The sequence below is a fragment of the Ornithorhynchus anatinus genome, chromosome 3, assembly GCF_004115215.2.
Source record: "Ornithorhynchus anatinus isolate Pmale09 chromosome 3, mOrnAna1.pri.v4, whole genome shotgun sequence".
NCBI lineage: Eukaryota > Metazoa > Chordata > Mammalia > Monotremata > Ornithorhynchidae > Ornithorhynchus > Ornithorhynchus anatinus.
The window spans coordinates 14,624,447-14,645,989 of record NC_041730.1 but is presented as its reverse complement, the minus strand read 5'-3'; the positions used below and the strand labels follow the sequence as shown (position 1 = coordinate 14,645,989).

The window sequence follows — 21,543 nt, the reverse complement described above, 5'->3', positions numbered from 1 at the left end:
GATTAATCGATCAATCAGTCAATCAATGGTTTTTTTTGTAACTATTGTATTTGTTAAGCCCTGTCCGTCAAGCACTGTACGGAGCTCCGGGGTAGATGGAAGTTAATCGGGTCGGATACAGACCCTGTCCCACAAGGGGCTCACGGTCTACGCAGGAGGGAGAGCGGGTAATTTAATCCCCGTTTTACAGATGAGGAAATCAATAAATTAATAAGTGGTATTTATTGAGCACTTACTATAAGTCGGGAAGCAGCATGGTTTAGTGGAAATGTTTGTATTTGTTAAGCGCTTACTATGTGCAAAGAACTGTTCTAAGCGCTAGGGGATACCCGGTGATCAGGGTTGTCCCATGTGGAGCTCACAGTCTTCATCCCCATTTTACAGATGAGGGAACTGAGGCACAGAGAAGTTAAGTGACTTGCCCAAAGTCACCCAGCTGACAAGTGGCGGAGCTGGGATTAGATCCCACGACCTCTGACTCCCAAGCCCGGGCTCTTTCCACTGAGCCACGCGAAAGAGCCCGGGCTTGGGAGTCAGAGGACACGGATTCTAATCCCGGCTCTGCTACTTGTCTGCTGTGTGACCTTGGGCAAGTTGCTTAACTTCTCTGTGCCTCAGTTACCTCAACTGTAAAATGGGGATGAAGACTTGTGAGCCCCACGTGGGACAACCTGATTACCTTGTATCTACCCCAGCGCTTAGAACAGTGCTCATACATGGTAAACACTTAATAAATACCATAATTATTACTATTTCTACGTGCTTACGTGCTTACTTACTCTCCCAAGCGGTTGGGAGAGTACAATACAAGAGAATTAGAAGACCCGATCCCTGCCCATAATGAGCTTACAGTCTAGAGGAAACTGAGGCATGGAGAGGTTAAGCGACTTGCCCAAGGTCGCACAAGAAAGCAAGGGACGGAGCTGGGATTGGAGCTCGGCTCCTTGGACCCACCTGGTCCGTGCTCTTTCCACGAGGCTATAATGCTCATTTATCGAGTGCAGAGCACTGTACTGAGCACTTGGGAAATTACAGTTTCAATCGAACTGGTAAACACGATGTCTGCTCCCAAAGAGTTTACAGTCTACAGGATTTCAGTACATAGCCAGGGACTCTAGGATTATTTGTTGAATAATTGGAGATTCCCCTTTCTAACAGCTTGATTCTAACAACCAAGAGTTGAAATGACCCAGCTGAGATAAGTAGCTGAGGGTTGCGCTATGGCCTAGTGGAAAGAGCCCGGGCCCGAGAGTCAGAGGACCTGGGTTCTAATGCCCGCTCCGCCACTTGTCGGCTGTGTGACCTTGAGCAAGTCACTTCAATTCTCTATGCCTCAGTTACCTCATCTGTAAAGTGGGGATTAAGATTGCGCGTCCCATGTGGGACATGGACTGCGTCCAATCCGGTTATCTTGTATCTACCCCAGCGCTTGGTACAGTGCCTGGTACATAATAAGAGTTTAGCAAATATCATTAAAAAAGTAGGCGACTGTTTTTATCTTGCTTACTTCCTAGAAATCATCTTCCTTTATTTGGTCGTTAGAGTCGGCTGGAGACAAAGAACTTGAGTCTAGAAAATAAATGGCTTCATTATCTCAGAATTAACTTATTATTTAATAAACAGATTTTTTTTCTTTTTCTTCTCAACAAAGCCTTGGGTCTCAGTTACCTCACCTGCGAAGTGGAGATTAACGCTGCGAGCCCCATGTGAGACATGGACGGTGTCCAACCTGCTTAGCTCATATCAACCCCAGCGTTTAGTGAAGTGCCTGGCACATAATAAGCACTTAATGCATACCATTAAAAAAGGGTGATCAACTCACTGTGAATGTTTATTGATCTGATCAGAGAAACAAATGGCCCCCTAAGCAGATTTACTGCAAGATAAATTACTATATCTAGGTAGAGTGGAAATTTGAGGCGATTGGAGGTTAGAGGAAGTGGGATTATTTAGCCCGGAGCAGAGGAGGCTGAGGAGTGGTTAAATCACTGTTTCCCAGCATTTACAGGTAATTCTCCGTGGAATAATGACAATCTATACTGACCGGCTACTTTTCATCTTGGCTGAGTAAGAGGGCTTTAATTACAGGGGTGGTGGGTGGGGGAAGTAATAAAAAAGAAAATATTTATATATCTGTCAGAATTTGTTGTCAGTGAAATGGGTAAGCGAGGGAGGTGACAGCATTTTTTTGATAAGGAGGCATTTTGGAAGGTGGTGAAATAGTCTTTAAGAGCTAAAGACTAAGCACTGGGATACAAACGAGATAATCAGGATGGACCACATGGGGCTCACAGACTAACGGGGAGAGAGAGCAGGGATTGAATATCCATTTTACCCATGAGGAAACCGAAGCACGGAGAAGTGAAGTGACTTGTCCGAGGTCACCCAGCAAGTTAGTGGAAGAGTCTGGATTAGAATCCAGGTCCTCTGACTCCAGGGTCTGAGCTCTTTCCACTAGGTCACTCAGTTTTCTCTTTTATGATAAGAAGGAAAAGGGATTTTCAAAGGAAATGAGATAAGGACCATCTTGGAGACCCTCAAAGGGTCTGGGTGATTCCACTGATGCTAAGAATAACCGAAACCTGTGAAATGTACGTGATAATTTCCAAAAGAAGCCTCGTTTTTTGTGTTCAGTGGGAAGTCCCGCGTGGACGAGATTTAGGAATCTTCTACTGCCTCCCTTCCTCTAGACTGTGAGCTCGTTGTGGTCAGGAAAGTCACTGTTTATTGTTGTGTTGGACTTTCCCAAGTGCTTAGTACAGTGCTCTGCACATAGTAAGTGCTCAATAAATATGATTGAGTGAATGAATGAATGAATGAACCGGAGGAGGAGAGGTGAGAAGCAAATGAGCCCGGGCCTGGGGTCAGAGGACTAGAGTTCTCATCCCTGCTGGGTGACCTTGGACAAGTCACTTCACTTCTCTGGGCCTTAGTTTCCTTATCTGTAAAATGGGGATTAAGGGTATGAATCCCCATGTGGAATACTGACCGTCTCCAACCTAAAGCAGTGTGGCTCAGGGCAAATAGCACGGGCTTGGGAATCAGAGGATGTGGGTTCTATTCCTGGCTTGTCTTCTGTGTGACCTTGGGCAAGCCACTTCACTTCTCTGTGCCTCGGTTACCTCATCTATAAAATGGAGATTGTCTGTGAACCCCAAGTGGGATGACCTGATTATCCATCTCAGCACTTAGAACAGTGCTTGACACTTATTAAGCGCTTAACAAATACCATAATTATTATTATTATTATCTTACATCTACCCCAGTGCTTCTAACAGTGCCTGGCCCAGCTTATCGCACATCAATACTCAATTCATCCACGAGAAGCAGCATGGCGCAGTGGAAAGAGCTCGGGCCTGGAGTCAGAAGGTCATGGGTTCTAATCCTAGCTTCGCCACTTGTCTGCTGTGTGACCTTGGGCAAGTCACTTCACTTCTCATACCTCGGTTACCTCACTTATAAAATGAGGATTGAGACTGCGAGCCCCACGTGGGCCAGGGACTGTATCCAACTCAATTTGCTCGTATCCACCCCTGTGCTTAGTACAGCGCCTGGCACATAGTAAATGCTTTACGAATACCGTCATCATCGTTATTATTCTTATTACTCTCATACTGAGGGCATCCTAAGCTCAATTCCTTAAAAACCTTGAGGTTTCGAGGGCGTGGGGCTGGATCGGTAGGCGGAACCAAAGCCCAGCTTGGAATTTGAAGGTAGGAAGAGAATTGTTTGGTTGGCGAAGGAAGCGGGGAAAAGTGAGATGGAGGAAAAATGTTTGCTTGAAGGGAACTGGGGGAAGAAACAGAAGAAAAATCAAGGATTCTAAAGCTGTGACTATTCACCAGGATGAAGATGAAGTTGGAAGGGCACGAGAGTATTTAGGGAAGCCACAGAAACCTAAAGGGAACTGTAACTCACAGTCTCAGAAATAGGGACCATCTTTCATAGTTTGAGGCTGTATTTTCCCCCAGAGAGGGGGAAAGAAATGTTATTACTGAAAACTGACTGCCAGTTGGCAGGGAGCGTGGAGAATACCGCAGTTGGCAGGGAGCGTGGAGAATACCGCATAATTGCGAGCCAGTCGACTATCGAGAAGTAAATTTTAAAAATGGACATGATGTTGGTATTGGAATGAATTTCAAAAGTGTTTTTAAAAATAGATCTTGGAGAGGCATATCAAGAGGGGATAAGCATGTTAGGGTGTAACTAAATTGAAACAACCAAATTGAAATAGTTTCCAATTTAAAAAAAACCCAACTAATTTAAACAGGCAGCAGAGAGCCATGGGTGTGCCTATTCTATATATTTATATGCATTGATGACGAATAATAGATAAAACGACCTAAAACATGTTGCTAATTTGTGAAGAAGTACACCGAGCCATGTCGCTTTATCCATTTGAGTCTGTGTGGTTGGGAAATTAGGGTTATTTCACTCGAACTTCAATTAGTTTGCTGTGATGCTCAAAGAACCTCAACTGTGTCTAACATTTCTCCCATCAGACCACCTAAAAGAAATCCCTTTCTCCCTCTCTTTCCTGCTCTTTTTCCATAATATAATGGTTATTATAATTAGAGAAGTCTTGGCTAGGTCAGAGTCGTCTTTGGTCTCTCAGTAGAGAGACGGGATACCCTTAGATGACGCTCGCTAGATTGTATGGTCCCCGAAGGTCGGGATCGGGTCTACCGATGCTATTGAACTCTATTTTATTCTCCCAAGGGCTTAGAACAGTGCTCTGTAATAATAATAATAATGTTGGTATTTGTTAAGCGCTTACTATGTGCCGAACACTGTTCTGAGCGCTGGGGTAGATACAAGGTAATCAGCTTGTCCCGTGAGACTCATAGTCTTAATCCCCATTTTACAGATGAGGTAACTGAGGCACAGAGAAGTTAAGTGACTTGCCCACAGTCACACGGCAGACAAGTGGCGGAGCTGGGATTTGAACCCATGACCTCTGACTCCCAAGCCCGGGCTCTTTCCACTGAGCCATGCTGCTTCTCTACAGAGTGCTCAGCTAGGGATCAAGTGAACTGATTTGATGCTGAGAGGTCGCAGTGTGGCATGTAGTGAAGGGATCTTGATTTCTAGTGAATAATAATAATGGGGGTATTTGTTAAGCGCTTACTATGTGCAAAACATTGTTCTAAGCACTGGGGGATACAAGGTGATCAGGTTGTCCCACGTGGGGCTCACAGTTTTAAGCCCCATTTTACAGTTGAGGGAACTGAGGCCCAGAGAAGTGAAGTGACGCCCAAAGTCACACAGCTGACAAGCGGCGCAGCCGGGATTAGAACCCATGACCTCTGACTCCCAAGCCCAGGCTCTTGCCACTGAGCCACACTGCTTCTCTAGTGAATGCTAGAGTGTAGATGTTTTAACAGCTTGCCAGAGGGAAGGACGGATTCACGTGATGGTTCTCAGGGGTCAGAGCTTTTTGTTCTTTTGAGCTACCCCCAGAGGCATTTGGAAATCATCAGGAAGCTTAGGGTACCTGATTGGTTTGGGGTCTTGGAAGCCTTCAGAGAGAAGAGAAGCAGCGTGGCTTATGGCAAGAGCCCGGGCTTGGGAGTCAGAGGGTGTGGGTTCTAATCCCGGCTCCGCCACTGCTGGGTGACCTTGGGCGAACCACTTATAATAATGTTGCTATTTGTTAAGCGCTTACTATGTGCAGAGCACTGTTCAAAGCGCTGGGGCACATGATCAGGTTGCCCCACATGAGGCTCACAGTCTTAATCTCCATTTTACAGATGAGGCCACTGAGGCCCAGAGAAGTTAAGTGACTTGCCCACAGTCACACAGCTGACAAGTGGCAGAGCTGGGATTCAAACCCATGACCTCTGACTCCCAAGCCCATGTTCTTTCCACTGAGCCACGCTGCTTCTCTGCCAAGTAGCAGAGCAGGGATTAGAACCCATGACCTTCTGACTCCCAGGTCCGAACTCTATCCACTACACCACGCTGCTTCAAAAATTTCTGTGGGTCGGCCGACCCCATCTTCTCTGGGCCTCAGTTATCTCATCTGCAAAATGGGGATAAAGACTGTGAGCCCCACATGGGACAACCCGATCGACTTGTATCTACCCCAGCATTAGAACAGTGCTCGGCACATAGTAAGCACTTAACAAATACCATTTTTATTATTATTCAGAGGAGGAAAGGATTTGTGGAGCACATGATGAGTGGCCAAGCTTTCTGTTTTAATAGTAATAGCAACAATAATGATAATTGTTGTATTTGTTAAGTGCTTAATAAGTGCCAAGTTCTGTACAAAGTACAAGATCTTCGGGTCCCACGTGAGGTTCACAGTAGAAGCAGGAGGGAGAAAAGATATTGAATTCCCAATTTACAACTGAGGCACAGAGACCTTAAGTGACTTGCCTAAGATCACACAGCAGGTAAGTGGTAATCAATCAATCAGTCAATCAATCCATCGATCGATCGAGTGCGTACTGTTTGCACAGCACGGTGCTAAGTTTGTGGGAGACTACAATATAACAATAAACATATTCCAAGCTCACAACATGATTACAGTCAAGACGGGGGAAGACAGACGCGAATACAAATAAATAAAATTACAGATAGATACATAAGTTCTGTGGTGGGGGTGAGGGGGTGAACAAAGGGAGCAAGTCAGGGTGACGCAGAAGGGAGTGGAAAAAGTGGCAGAGCCGGGATTAGAACCCAGGACCTCTGACTCCCAACCTCACTGTCTTTCCACTAGTCCACTAGTGGAATTTTCTCAGTCTCTCAATCTGTTTTCTACCAGAGAGTCCGGTTTTCCTTTGGTCTGCTCTGTCCACTGGGTGGGGGAAGGTTGGTAAAGCGCTGGCAGTGGCCAACGAATGTGGAGTCTCGGGGAGGGATTCAGAGACGGAGACAGAACCGTGATCTGAGCCCACTGGAACATCACAGCCTCCTCTCGGATCCAGGAAAGAGATGGGTGGCATGGCGGAGGTACAGGAATTTCCATGAGCCCCTAGACCTGACGCAATCTAGCTCCGTCCCCTCAAAGAGACGATAATAATGTTAATGTTGGTATTTGTTAAGTGCTTACTATGTGCAGAGCACTGTTCTGAGCGCTGGGGTAGATACAGGGTAATCAGGTTGTCCCACGTGAGGCTCACAGTTAATCCCCATTTTACAGATGAGGGAACTGAGGCACAGAGAAGTGAAGTGACTTGCCCACAGTCACAGAGCTGACAAGTGGCAGAGCCGGGATTTGAACCCATGCCCTCTGACTCCCAAGTGTGGGCTCTTTCCACTGAGCCACGCTGCTTCTCTCTAGCCACGCTGCTTCTCTCCGTGCTGTGCGAACAGTGACAATGAGACAATGAGGATGTGGAGCCAGAGCGGAGTTCCAGTTCTGAAATGAAAGCCTGCCGGAGGGAGGGCCAGGATAGGAGAGTCCAGGGGAACCCAGTAAAATCTGTGCCGATGGGGACGGCCGTTCCACGGAAATTTTTAAAGCAGCGTGGTGTAGTGGATAGAGCCCGACCTGGGAGTCAGAAAGTCATGGGTTCTAATCCCTCCTCTGCCACTTGGCAGAGAAGCAGCGTAGCTCAGTGAAAAGAGCACGGGCATGGGAGTCAGAGGTCATGGGTTCGAATCCCTGCTCCGTCACTTGGCAGCTGTGTGACTGTGGGCAAGTAACTTCATTTCTCTGGGCCTCAGTGACCTCATCTGGAAAATGGGGATTAAGACTGTGAGCCCCACGTGGGATGACCTGATTACCCTGTGTCTGCCCCAGCGCTTAGATCAGTGCCCTGCACATAGTAAGCACTTACCAAATACCAACATTATTAATCCCAGCACTGCCACTTGTCTGCTGTATGACCTAGGACAATTCACCTCACTTCTCTACGCCTCATTGACTTCATCTGTAAAATGGGGATTGAGACCGTGAGCCCCACGTGGGACAGGGACAGTATCCAACCTGCTTTTCTCATATCCATCCCAGGGCCTAGTACAGTTCTTGCCACACAGTCATTGCTTAACAAATACCACAGTTACTATTATTGTTGTTTCACCACTTAGGAGAGACAGGGATGGACCTGGGCGGGACAGAGGGTATAGAGTGGCTTCTCACTTCCTTTTTTTATGTTTCTTTTTTAAAATTAAAATTGCAATCTGCAAACGATAAAATCAGGACCATCATTTCACTTCAGTTTTCTTGCCTGCCGTTTGGAGTTATGTCACAGGTTAATTTGGTGACAACAGAAAAAAATCAATCATTCCCACTTCCTGTTTTGGAAATTACATAGATGGTGAACTGCGCTCTACTTCGGGACAAAGAAATAAACCTAGAAGTTTAACAAGAGTCGATTTGAATTGGCATTTGACATGAAGGGCTCTGGGGGAGAGGGAGGAATAGTTCAATTTTGAAACATTCACGTATTCCTTGGGGACCCATTTAAGACTAGCGCTGGGGACATTTTTAGATTCTGGAGCTACTATTTTTTGAACGGGAACTAAATGACTTTCAGTACTCATGGAAACGCTGGGCCGAAAGCAGGGACATTTTCTGGGCTCATTGAGGCTCCTCAGATGGTTTCTATCCAGACTCGGAATTCTGCCTCAAATTAAAAGTTCAATCTCTCTGCCATGGTGTTGGTTGTCATGGTAGAAGTTTGTGGATGCGTGGAGTAGAAGAGTTTGAGACAATCCAGTGAATAATGCCAACTTCCTGGCACAGAACCCTACCTTCTCTGGCTACAGATATTAATAATAATAATAATAATGATATTAATAAAATTTGTTAAGCTCTTACGATATGCCAAGCACTTTATTAGGCTCTGGGGGAGATACAAAGTGATCAGTTCCCACATGGGACTCACTCTCTAAGGAGGAAGGAGAGCAGGTATTGATTCCCCATTTTTTAAATAAGGGAACAGAGGACAGAGAAGTAAAGTGACTTGTTCAAGGCCACATGGCAGGTAAGAGAAAGAGGTGGGATTAGAACTCAGGTCCTCTGACTCTCTGGCCTGATCGCTTTCAACTTGGAGACACTGCTGCTCTGATGAGCACGGCCTAGTGGATAGAGCAAGGGCCTGGGAGTCAGAAGGACCTGGATTCCAATTCCAGCACCGCTAAGTGTCTGCTGTGTGACCTCGGGCAAGTCACTTCTCTGTGCCTCAGTTACTTCGTCTTTTAAATGGGGATTAAGACTGTGAGCCCAATGGGGGACAGGCATTGGGTCCAACCCAATCACCTCTGCCTCAGTGCCTGGAACATAATAAGAGTTTAACAGGTACCACAATTATTATTATTATTATGAAATAGGATCATTATTAGGCTATGGTGGTCCCGGGCTAGTGGAAGCTGAAGGGCCAACAAGCCCTCATTTGGCTCTCGCACATGTCTCCCCTACCTCTCTCCAGAAGTGCAAGCCCTTACCTGGTGTTTCTTTCCTCCTGTCCGACACTTAGGCTTAGCAGCGGCTGAGGTAGAGGTAGGAATAGGGGGGAAATCATAATAATAATAGCAATGAATAACTGGTACTTGTTAAGCGCTTAATATGTGCCAGGCACTGTACTAAGCGTTGAGGTGGATACAAGCAAATGGGGTCGCACATAGTCCCTATCCCACGTAGGGTTCGCAGTCTCAATCGGAGAAGCAGCTTGGCTCAGTGGAAAGAGCCCGGGCTTGGGAGTCAGAGGTCGTGGGTTCGATTCCCGGCTCAGCCACTTATCAGCTGGGTGACTGTGGGTGAGTCACTTCGCTTCTCTGGGCCTCAGTTCCCTCATCTGTAAAATGGAGGTGAAGACTGTGAGCCTCACGTGGGACAACCAGATTACCCTGTATCTACCCCAGCGCTTAGAACAGTGCTCTGCACATAGTAAGCGCTTAACAAATTCCAACATTATTATTAATCCCCATTTTACAGGTGAGGTAACTGAGGTACAGAGAAGTGAGGTGACTTGCCCAAGGTAACACAGAAGGCAAAATGACTCTCCCCCGCCTTTTAAGCCTTACTGAAGGCCCATCTCCTCCAAGAGGCCTTCCCAGACGAAGCCCCACTTTTTCTCATCTCCCACTCTCTTCTGCTTCACCCTGACTTGCTCCCTTTGCAGTGCTCTCCACTGCGCTCCCCACCCAGTTAGCACTTCATATATAGAATGAAGGTGGTGGAGCCGGGATTAGAACCCACAACCTTCTGACTCCCAGAGCCGTGCTCTATCCACCTACCCCACGCTGCTTCTCCACGAAAGCTTGATGAAAGTGGGAGCAGGGAGGATCCTCGAAGGTGGTGTCCTCTACTCTTATTCTATGCTCTCGAACATCACCACCATCAGCGTGGCACAGTGGAAAGAGCCCGGGCTTGGGAGTCAGAGGACCTGGGTTCGAATTCCGGCTCTGCCACTTGTCAGCTGTGTGACTGTGGGCAAGTCACTTAACTTCTCTGTGCCTCAGGTCCCTCATCTGTAAAATGGGGATTAACTGTGAGCCTCACGTGGGACAACCTGATTACTCTGTATCTACCCCAGCGCTTAGAACAGTGCTCTGCACATAGTAAGCGCTTAACAAATACCAACATTGGAAGCAGCGTGGCTCAGTGGAAAGAGCCTGGGCTTCGGAGTCAGAGGTCATGAGTTTGACTCCCGGCTCTGCCACTTGTCAGCTGTGTGACTGTGGGCAAGTCGCTTCACTTCTCTGTGCCTCGGTTACCTCATCTGTAAAATGGGGATTAACTGTGAGCCTCACGTGGGACAACCTGATTACCCTGTATCTCCCCCAGCACTTTAGAACAGTGCTCTGCATATGGTAAGTGCTTAACAAATACCAACATTATTATCTAGTCCAGTGCTCTGCACACAGTTGGTGGTCAGTAAATATCAACGATCCTGATGTAGCAGCTGGGGCAGACGTGTCCATGACAAACACCAACCCCTTGCAGTAGCCGCATGATTTGCCTCAGTTTCTCCTTCTGGATTTCCTCCCCCAAGACTTGTACGGTGATTCTGTGACTCCTCTACTTCACTCACCTGCTCCTGTTTGGTTGACGAGAGGCCCAGTGCGGGCCTGGGAATATATGTATTATTGTCCTTGTTAGTCGAAGACGAGGTCGCTTATAACAGTAATAATGTTTATTGTCGTATTGTACTTTCCCAAGCGCTTAGCACAGTGCTCTGCACACATTGAGCGCTCAATAAATACGATCGAATGAATAATATTGATAACCGTAGCATTTGTTAGGCCCGTTACTGCACTAAGCGCTGGGGTGGATACGAGCAGATCAGGTTGGACACAGTCCCTGTCCCGCCTGGGGCTCGCTGTCTTACTCCTCATTTTACAGAAGAGGAAACTGAGGCACAGAGAAGTGAAGTAATTTGCACTAGGCCACACAACAGATGCCTGCTCTGTGCTTCAGTTTCCTCAACTGTAAAATGGGGATTTAATAATACCTCTTCTCCCTCCTACTTAGCACGTGAGCCTCCTGGGAGACTGGGACTGCCTCCAACCCGATTAATTTGTAACTACCTCAGCGCTTAGAGCCGTGTTTGGCGCTTAGTAGCTGCTTAACAAATACCATTAGGAATAAATAAATGAAATCAAAGGACTGAGCTCTGACAAAATGGTGGCAATAAAGTTAGAACTTGATGCTCGAACCTGAACCTTAGAAACTTAAGACTGCGAACCTCTTGTGAGACAGGGACTGTGTCCATCCTGACAACCTTGTATCTACCCCAGAGCTTAGTACAGTGCCTGGTACATAGTAAGCGCTTAAATGCCATTTAAAAAACCCCCCAAACTAGGCTTGTTGAACCCCAAGGGGAACCGGCTGCAGCATGAGACCTGCACCCTGGAAGTTCTTGTATATATGAGGGAAAATTCAGTTTCCGGGTGGTAGGGAAAGGTTTCATCTGTGGTTTTCAGGCCTTGGATATCCTTCTTTCTCTGTTAGTGTGGGACGTGCCAACTTCCTGTTTCTGATCCTCCCCAAACCTTCCTGGAACTGGACCCAGAAGCTCAGGCCCAGGGATTACCTGGGGCCACATCTCTACTTTAAAAGGGCAGAGAAAAATGCCCAGCTAACTTGGCACTTTGTTCCATCTCCTCTGAGGCGGTAGGTGACCCAGTGAGAACGGGGAGTGGGAATGACCCGTGTGTTCCCTGGTGGGGAGATGTGTTCCGTGTCATGCTCCCAGAGAGAGATAGAGGATAGCTTCATTTTGGCCCAAATAAGCACATTTCTAGCCCTGAAATCTGCCCGGGACTGTGAAAGGAGAACTCAATGTTTCCATTTCATCTAGAAGTAGATGTTTTTTTTTCCCCCTCACCAAGCTGGCTAAGCAGTAGCCTCTCATGGAGTTTTCTTATCTTTTGAACATCTGCTTAGAGGATAAAATAGCTACTTTAGCCATCTCCCAAGGCTTGCAAGAATCAGTTGCTATGTTTGCCAGCCTTCTCCCCGTTGCTAAGGCAACACGATTCTGGAAAGTCACTGCAGCAGGGCCCAGCCCCATCTGTGAAAGAAAGCTTTTTTTTTAAATAGGATTTGTTAAGCGCTTACTATGTGTCAGGCACTGTCCTAAGCACTGGGGGTACATACAAGTTAATCATGACCCACCTAGGGCTCACAGTCCTCATCCCCCTTTTACAGATGAGGTAAATGAGGCACAGAGAACTGAAGTGACTTCCCCAGGGTCACACGGGAGAGAAGTGGTGGATTTAAGATTAGAACCCAGATCAATCATTCATTCAATCATATTTATTGAGCACTTACTGTGCGCAGAGCACTGTACTAAGCGCTTGGGAGGGTCCTTCAGTCTACCTTTGACTTCCAGGCCCATGCTCTAACCACTAGGCCATGCTTGAGGAAGCAGCGTGGCTGAGGGGAAAGAGCACGGGCTTGGGAGTCAGAGGACATGGGTTCTAATCCCGGCTCCGCCACTTGTCTGCTGAGTGACCTTGGGCAAGCCGCTTAACTTCTCTGTCCCTCAGTTACCTCAACTGCAAAATGAGGATTAAAGCTGTGAACCCCCTGTGGGACAGCCTGATTACCTTATATCTATCCCAGCGCTTAGAACAGTGCTCAGCACATAGTAAGCACTTAAATAATAACAATGATACTAATAAAAATAATGCATCTGTGGTGCATGAAGCTTATGGTACTAAGGATGCGAAAGGTGAGAGTGTATTAAGACAGTGCTTACCTAAATGGTTAAGCGGGGACAAAATTTTTAGTCAGTCATTGGTATTTCTTGAGCGCTTACCTTGTGCAGAGCACTGAGCTAAGGGTCCAATAACAACAGTAAACAGACACATTCCTTGCCCACAATGTTTAGTGCTGTATGTGGGGAACTGAGAACATCCATTGCACAACCTGTATTAGGACTTTGTTTCGCCAAGGGGAAAAACTCACTGGCAAAGAGAGGGTGGGTGGGGAATTTCTTGTGTGCCCTCCCACCGCCCAATTTCTGCCATTTGACCCCCGCTACGACAAGAGACGCTCAGCCGTCATCGGGTCAGAACTAATTGTTTGGGACCTGACGTGGCTTGGTGGTCAGTAATAATAATAATAATAATGATAATAATGGCATTTGTTAAGGGCTTACTGTGTGCCAAGTACTATTCTAAGCGCTGGGGAAGATACGAGGTCATCAGGTTGTCCCAAGTGGGGCTCACAGTCTTCATCCCCATTTTACAGATGAGGTAGCTGAGGAACAGAGAAGTTAAGTGATTTACCCAAAGTCACCCAGCTAACGAGTGGCGGAGCCGGGATTAATGTTGGTATTTGTTAAGCGCTTACTTGTGCAGAGCACTGTTCTAAGTGCTGGGGTAGATTCAGGGGAATCAGGTTGTCCCACTTGAGGCTCACAGTCGTAATCCCCCTTTTACTGATGAGGTAACCGAGGCCCGGAGAAGTCAAGTGACTTGCCTACAGTCACACAGCTGCCAAGTGGCAGAGCCGGGATTAGAACCCATGTCCTCTGACTCCCAAGCCCGGGCTCTTTCCACTAAGCCACACTGCTTCTCGGGGAGCATTGAGCCCTTTAATTTTACAAGCCCCAAATGCTTTTGTTTGATTTATCCTGATAGGGAGGATATTCGGTTTTGGGGTTTTTTTTTCAATGGCATTTGTTAGGTGGTTACTGTGCCTCAAACACTGTTCTAAATGCTGGGGTAAGTACACGTTAATTAGGTTGGACACAGTCCCTGTCCCACGCGGGATTCACAGTCTAAGGAGGCCAAGTTCAGCCGACCAACCCCCTATCTGGGATGGATATGGCACCAGGTGTTTTAAATGCTTGTTTTCTTTTCGTTTTAATTGCCCAGCCGTCCTCTGCCTCGATTCCCATGGCCACATTCTTTGGCTCAGAAATGGCAGCCCAGGTTGAGAAACAGCATAGCTTAGTGGATAGAGCATGGGGTTGGCGTAAGAAGGACCTGGATTTCACACCTGGCTCCTCCACTTGTCTGCTCTGTCACCCGGAGCAAGTCATTTAACTTCTCTGTGCCTCAGTTACCTCATCTGTTAACTGGGGATTAAGGCCATGAGCCCCATGTGGGACAGGGACTGTGTCCAACCTGATTGGCTTGTAATAATAATAATGTTGGTATTTATTAAGTGCTTACTATGTGCAGAGCACTGTTCTAAGCGCTGGGGTAGATACAGGGTCATCAGGTTGTCCCATGTGAGGCTCACAGTTAATCCCCATTTTACAGATGAGGGAACTGAGGCTCAGAGAAGTTAAGTGACTTGCCCACAGTCACACAGCTGACAAGTGGCAGAGCCAGGATTTGAACCTCTGACTCCCAAGCCGGGCTCCTTCTATTGAGCCACGCTGCACCCAGCGCTTAGTACAGTGACTGACACATAGTAAATGCTTAATGAAATAAAAAAGACCTTTGAGAGGAGTAAAAAGGCTCTGGAGCAGAGGGGGGATCAGGCGTCCTCCTGAAGGAATGTTCTAGGTTTGCTTCACCTCAGAGAGATTTCTGCAAAATGGCACATTTGCCATCCTTACAATAAAAAAAATAATAATAATGTTGGTATTGCTAAGTGCTTACTATGTGCCAAGCACTGTTCTAAACACTGGGATAGATACAAGGTTAATAGGGTGTCCCACTTGGAGCTCATAGTCTTGAACCCCATTTTACAGATGAGGTAACTGAGGCACAGAGAAGGTAAGTGACTTGCCCAAAGTCACACAGCTGACAAGTGGAGGAGGCGGGATTAGAACCCACAACCTGTGACTCCCAAGCCCGGGCTTTTTTCACTAAGCCACGCTGCTTCTTAGTGTAATGTACGTGACGTCACATGTAACTGGTGACTGGGAGCTCACTTTGGGCAGGGAATGTGTCTTTTAGTCCGTTGTTTGTATTGAGCTCTTATCGTGTGCAAAGCACCATTCTAAGCGCTTGGGAGAGTACAGTGTAACAATTAATTGACTGACTGATCTTTTAGAGGGCTTGCAGGTGCCATCTTATATCCAGGTATTTCAGGGAAAGTTGCTTATTCTTTGACCTAGTTACCCTAGATCATCTTAGAGAAGCAGCGTGGCTCAGTGGAAAGCGCTCGGGCTTGGGAGTCAGAAGTCGTGGGTTTGAATTCCGGCTCGGCCCCTGGGCAGCTGTGGGACTGTGGGCAAGTCACTTAACTTCTTGGTGCCTCAGTTCCCTCATCTGTAAAATGGGGATGAAGACTGTGAGCCCCATGTGGGACAACCTGATTTCCCTGTATCTATCCCAGGGCTTAGAAGAGTGCTCTGCACATAGTAAGCGCTTAACGAACACCAACATTATTATTATTATTATCTCCGGAAAGCTCCTCTCAGTTTTGTCTGCAGAGACCACGCCAGGATAAGTACTTCCCAAATGAAGAGAAACAGCGAAAGGCAAGTCCGACTGCTGTCCAGACACTAACCCCCTCCCCTCCTGCCCCCTCCGCCCCCCTCGAGCCTCCACAAGGGCCATGCTGTGGGGGCTACAAGCCCTTCAGCTCTGTGGTCATTTGAAGGACCACGCTGCCTTTCTCCTCGAGGCCTCATCTAATAATAATAATAATAATGATGGTATTGGTTAAGTGCTTACTATATGCCAGGCACTCTACTAAGTGCTGGGGTGGATACAAGCAAATCAGGTTGGACACAGTCCCTGTCCCGCATGGGGTTCGCAGTCTCGATCCCCGTTTTACAGATGAGGTAACTGAGGCCCAGAGAAGTGAAGGGACTTGCCCAAGGTCACCCAGAAGACGAGTGGCAGAGCTGGGATTAGAACCCGTGACCTTCTGACTCCCAGGCCCGTGCTCTATCCACTACACCATGCTACTTCCATCATCATCATCATAATAATAATGTTGGTATTTGTTAAGCGCTTACTATGTGCAGAGCACTGTTCCAAGTGCTGGGGTAGATTCAGGATAATCAGGTTGTCCCATGGGAGGCTCACAGTCTTCATCCCCATTTTACAGGTGAGGTAACTGAGGCCCAGAGAAGTTAAGTGACTTGCCCACAGTCACACAACTCACAAGGAGCAGAGCTGAGATTCAAACCCATGACCTCTGACTCCCAAGCCCCGGCTCTTTCCACTGAGCCACCCTGCATCATCATGATAATAATGATATTAATTGTGTTATGTTAAGAGCTTACTATATACCAAGTGAAGAGCTTACTATATACCAAGTGCTGTACTAAGCACTGGGTAAGATAGTAGATAATCAGGTTCCACAGGGGGCTCGCAACCTAAGCAGGAAGGAGAACAGGTATTGAATCCCCATTCTGCAGATGAGGGAACTGAGGCACAGAGAAGTGAAGTGACTTCTGTTACCGTTATCTGTTGCCGAATTGTACATTCCAAGCGCTTAGTACAGTGATCTGCACATAGCAAGCGCTCATTAAATACTATTGAATGAATGAATGACTTGCCCGAGGTCACGCAGTAGACAAATGGCGGAGCCGGGATTAGAACCCATGATCTTCTGACTCCCAGACCTGCTCTAACCACTAGACCCCGTTGCTTTCCTGCCGGGAAGCCGAAGAAAAACGTTTAAACACCTTGGGTCAGAAACCGAGTTTTCCGTGTCTCTCCAGTTTGGGCCAGAGAGAGCTGAAGCTAGTCCAGGGAGAGTCGTGCAAGGCAGTCCTGGAGTGGTCATTTCCACGGTGGGGCTCTGCTGGTTTAGCGTCTGGCCCTGAAGATCGTCAGCTCGCCACGAGCACGACTCCTCCTTCCTTGTGTCCTCCTGCAGGGCCCGTCGCTGGGTGGCTCGATCAAACGATCAATCCCGACGATCGACTGACGGGTTGGCGTCATTTTCCTCTCCCGCTAGACGGGAAGGTGGAATCCGCTCGGCTGTTGAACGTAGCCTTGAGGCTGTCAGCCACCATCTGGAAAAGCAGCATGGTTCAGGGGATAGAGAATGGGCCTGGGAGTCAGACGGTCATGGGCTCTAATCCCGGCTCCGTCACTTGTCCGCTGTGTGACCTTGGGCAAGTCATTTCACTCCTCTGGGTCTCGCTTACCTCATCTGTGAGTCCCTCGTGGGACAGGGACTGGTCCAACTCCATTTGCTTGTATCCACTTAGTACGATGTGCAGCACAGAGTAAGTGCTTAACAAATACCGGTACTGTTATTATTATTACCATCCAACTCCAAATACCAAATGGATTTAAGTTCAGGTTTTACGTGTGAAAGCGACGATTTGGTCTTCCCTCTCCTCTCTCTCTGGGAACAGGAGGAGAAAACTCGTCTCCTGGATATTCCACGTGAACACCACAGCTGTCGGCCCATCGTTTTCCCTGTTCTAGTCTCAGCCGGGGATGGTTCCAAGTTCCGGGATCCGCCGAAAGGTAGTGGAAACAGTGCTGTCTTTTTTCCGTTTTTTGGGAGTCAGTGTTTGTCCAGCGGGAGTGGGGGCTGGGGCTGTGTTTCTTCCTTAGGCGTGGCCGCTTCTGACAGTCCGGGGGGCGGGACGGGCCACACCGTGGGCCCAGCTTGGCAGAGCCCGAGGAGGGAGTTGGGGGTGAGGAAGACACGGCTTGTGCTGTTTGGTTTTGGGATCTGGGACCTCTGATGGGTGAAGGTGTTCTAACCCAAACTAGTGTCGAGTTTCAAATTCAGGAGGCAGAGGTGGGAATTGCCTGGACATTAACGAAGTTAAGTAATTTCAAAGTTTCTGACTTAAAACCCACAATGCCACTCTCTCCGACTTCAAATCCCTGCTAAAATCACATCTCATTCAATCGTATTTTTTTTATGGGATTCGTTAAGCGCTTCCTAAGTGCCAGGCTCTGTTCTAAACCCTGGGGTGGTTACAAGCTAATCAGGTTGGACGTAGTCCATATCCCACATGGACCTCACCGTCCTAATGCCCATTTTACAGACGAGGTAACCGAGGCCCAAAGAAGTCGAGTGGCTCGTCCAAGGTCACACAGCGGACGAGTGATGGAGCCGGGATTAGAACGCAGGTCCTTCTGACTCTCAGGCCCACGCTCTATCCACCAGGCCACGCTGTTTCTCACTAGGCCGCGCTTACTGTGTGCAGAACACTGTTCTTTGCACTTGGGAGAACAGAGTTGGTAGACATGTTCCCATCTCCTCCAGAAAGGCTTCCTTGACTAACCTGTCAGCTCTCTACCCTATTTTTGCTCCTTTTGGCATCACCTATGCATTTGGGTCTGTACTCCCTAAGCACTTTCAAAAATTATTTTTAATTATTATGGTACTTATTAAGCACTTACTATGCACCAAGCACTGTTCTATACACTGGGGTAGATATGAGGTAATAATAATGTTGGTATTTGTTAAGCACGTACTATGTGCAGAGCACTGTTCTAAGCGCTGGGGGAGATACAGGGGAATCAGGTTGTCCCATGTGAAGCTCACAGTTAATCCCCATTTTCCAGATGAGGTAACTGAGGCACAGAGAAGTGAAATAACTTGCCCACAGTCACACAGCTGACAAGTGGCAGAGCCAGGAGTCGAACCCATGACCTCTGACTCCAAAGCCCAGGCTCTTTCCACTGAGCCATGCTGCTTCCCTAAGGTAATCCAAGTGGGGCTCACATTAATAATTCCCATTTTAGAGATGAGGTAACTGAGGCATGGAGAAGTTAAGGGAATGCCTAGGTCATTTTGAAGCTCAACCCACCCCCATAGCCCTTATGTCCATGTCTTTATATTCTACTGCTTCCTCCTTCTGTAATTTGTATTATGCATATATGTACATATTTATAATTCTATTTATTTTTATTAATGATGTGTATATATAATTCTTTTTATTTGTAATGATGCTACTGATGCCTGTTTACTTGTTTTGATGTCTCCCTGCTCCTAGACTGCGGGCCCATTGTGGGCAGGGATTGTCTCTATTTGTTGCTGAATTGTACTTCCTCCACATTTAGTACAGTGGTCAGCACACGATTGAATGAATGACTGAAGGAAAAATTTAATTTCTGTCTCCTCCTGTAGACTGTAAACTCCCTGAGAGCAGGATCACATCTACCAACTCAATTGCATTGTACTTTCCCAAGCGCTCAGCACATAGTAAGGGCTCAATAAATACAAAAGACCATTTGATTTGTATTGAGATCATCTTCAGAGACCGCAGTCATATATAGGTAATTAATTTATACGGGTAGAGCATCTTTTCCTGCTGTGAATTTTTATTTTAGAGGATCTAGATGAACAAAAATATCTGCATGTGGGTTTTACATACTCTATTACTTGAGCACTCTTTCCTCTTCTTTATAAATTTTTTTATATCTATCTTTCCCGCTAGAGCCGCCAGACAGTTAAGCTTCTTGAGGGCTGGGATTGGGTATAGCATCTCTATCAGCACTTAGAACAGTGCTTGGCACATAGTAAGCACTTAACAAATACCATCATGCTCTCCAAAGTGCTTAGTAGAGTGCTCTGCTTGCAGGTAAATGCTCAGTAAATTGATCGATAAATCCCCAGTGGTGAGGGATCATGTCTTTTTCTACTGTACTCTCCCAAGAGCTTAGCACAGTGCTCTGAAAAGGGAAGGTGCTTAATAAATACTATTAATTGATTGAAATAAATAACCATTTGTGCCCTATATCCTCCCCGATGTGAAACGTGAGGAAATCCATCTCTGCAAGAGCAGAAGTATTGTAAACAAAAGCAAATCACCATAGCATTCCCTCCTAACCCCACGAACCTAAACTTCCACTCCAAAACCTAGGCGAATTGAGAAGATGTAGTGAAATTTTTAAGAATAATTTCGTTGTGTAAATACATTTCCCCGGTCTGTAGTCGCTTTAATGATGGACCCAAGTAGAAACCGGATAGTTGTTTATTTGGTACTTTAACTTTACATCAGTAATAACTAGAACATTTCTTTGGACTCGAGTAATTGTATAAACTCGATTAAGAGTGGGCATTCAGCCAGTTCACCTGGAGCACTGGGGCTGTGGTTTTGCAGTGCCCGGGGATAAGGCCGTCTCGGGTTTTAGTATTCGCCCCAAGTCCGATGCCATATGTGGACGCCCAACCCGTTATTGCCAACATTACGTCATGCTGTATCGGGACAGAACTTGCCCTAATTCTGCTGTGGCATTCTAGCCAAAATGGGTAGTGAAAGCAAGCTTTCTGGCACAACTGAGAATATTTTTATTTCTATTGTTAGGTCATTTGTAGTGTTTGCATTTATCAAAAAGGAGCAGCGTGGCCTAGTAGAGGAGCAGTGTGGCCTAGTGGAAAGAGCACGGGACTGGGAGTCAGAAGATCTGGGTTCCAGTGCCGCCTCTGCCATGTGCCTGCTGTGTGACCTTGAGCAAGGCACTTCACTTCTCAACTGTAAAATGGGGATTAAATCCTACTCCCTCCAGTTTAGACTGTGAGCCCCATGGGGGACAGGGACCGTGTCCATCTTTATAAATCTTCATCTACCCAGTGGTTAGATCAGCAAGTGTGGCTCGGTGGAAAGAGCCCGGGCTTGGGAGTCAGAGGCTGTGGGTTCTAATCCCAACTCTGCCACTTGTCAACTGTGTGACCTTGGGCAAGTCACTTCACTCCTCTGTGCCTCAGTTACGTCATCTGCAAAATGGGGAATAAGACTGTGAGCCCCGTGTGGGACAACCTGATTAATTTGTATCTACCCCAGCACTTAGAACAGTGCCTGGCACATAATAGGCGCTTAACAAATACCATCATCAGCAGCAGCTCTTGACACATAATTGACGGAGCAGGGATTAGAACCCGGGTCTTCTGACTTGCAGGCCCGTGCTCTTTCCACTAGGCCACCCTGCTTCTCTATGTTACTGTTGGGTTCTCTTAGACCTTGTGGGCCCTTCGTTTGATCCCTGTAAGCCTGGCTGGGTCCTTAGATTCAGCAAGAGGAAGATTCTGAATCGAATGAACATCGTTCTCTTCTTCAAATATCCACACGTACCTTCCCCTTTATGTACCAGAGCTAAGTGGTCTATTTTTTTTGTGCTATTCGTTAAGCGCTTACCATGTACCCGAAGCAGCATGGCTTAGTGGAAAGAGAATGGGCTTGGGAGTTAGAGGTCATGGGTTCTAATCCCCTGCGATACAGAAAGCTGACCTTCGACCTCAATCCCTATCATTCA

At 47.0% G+C, this 21,543-nt stretch overlaps 1 protein-coding gene across 3 annotated transcripts in view; it reads left to right on the top strand.

The window, feature by feature from the left end:
* The window catches only part of IRAG1 (inositol 1,4,5-triphosphate receptor associated 1), a 150,742-nt gene that overhangs the window by 11,187 nt on the left and 118,012 nt on the right, over nucleotides 1-21,543 (top strand). For all 3 annotated transcript variants that reach the window (XM_029061526.2, XM_029061523.2, XM_029061524.2), the window contains exon 2: nucleotides 17,682-17,796. The gene's annotated coding sequence lies outside the window, so the exon portion shown is untranslated. The remainder of the gene's footprint in view (nucleotides 1-17,681; nucleotides 17,797-21,543) is intronic.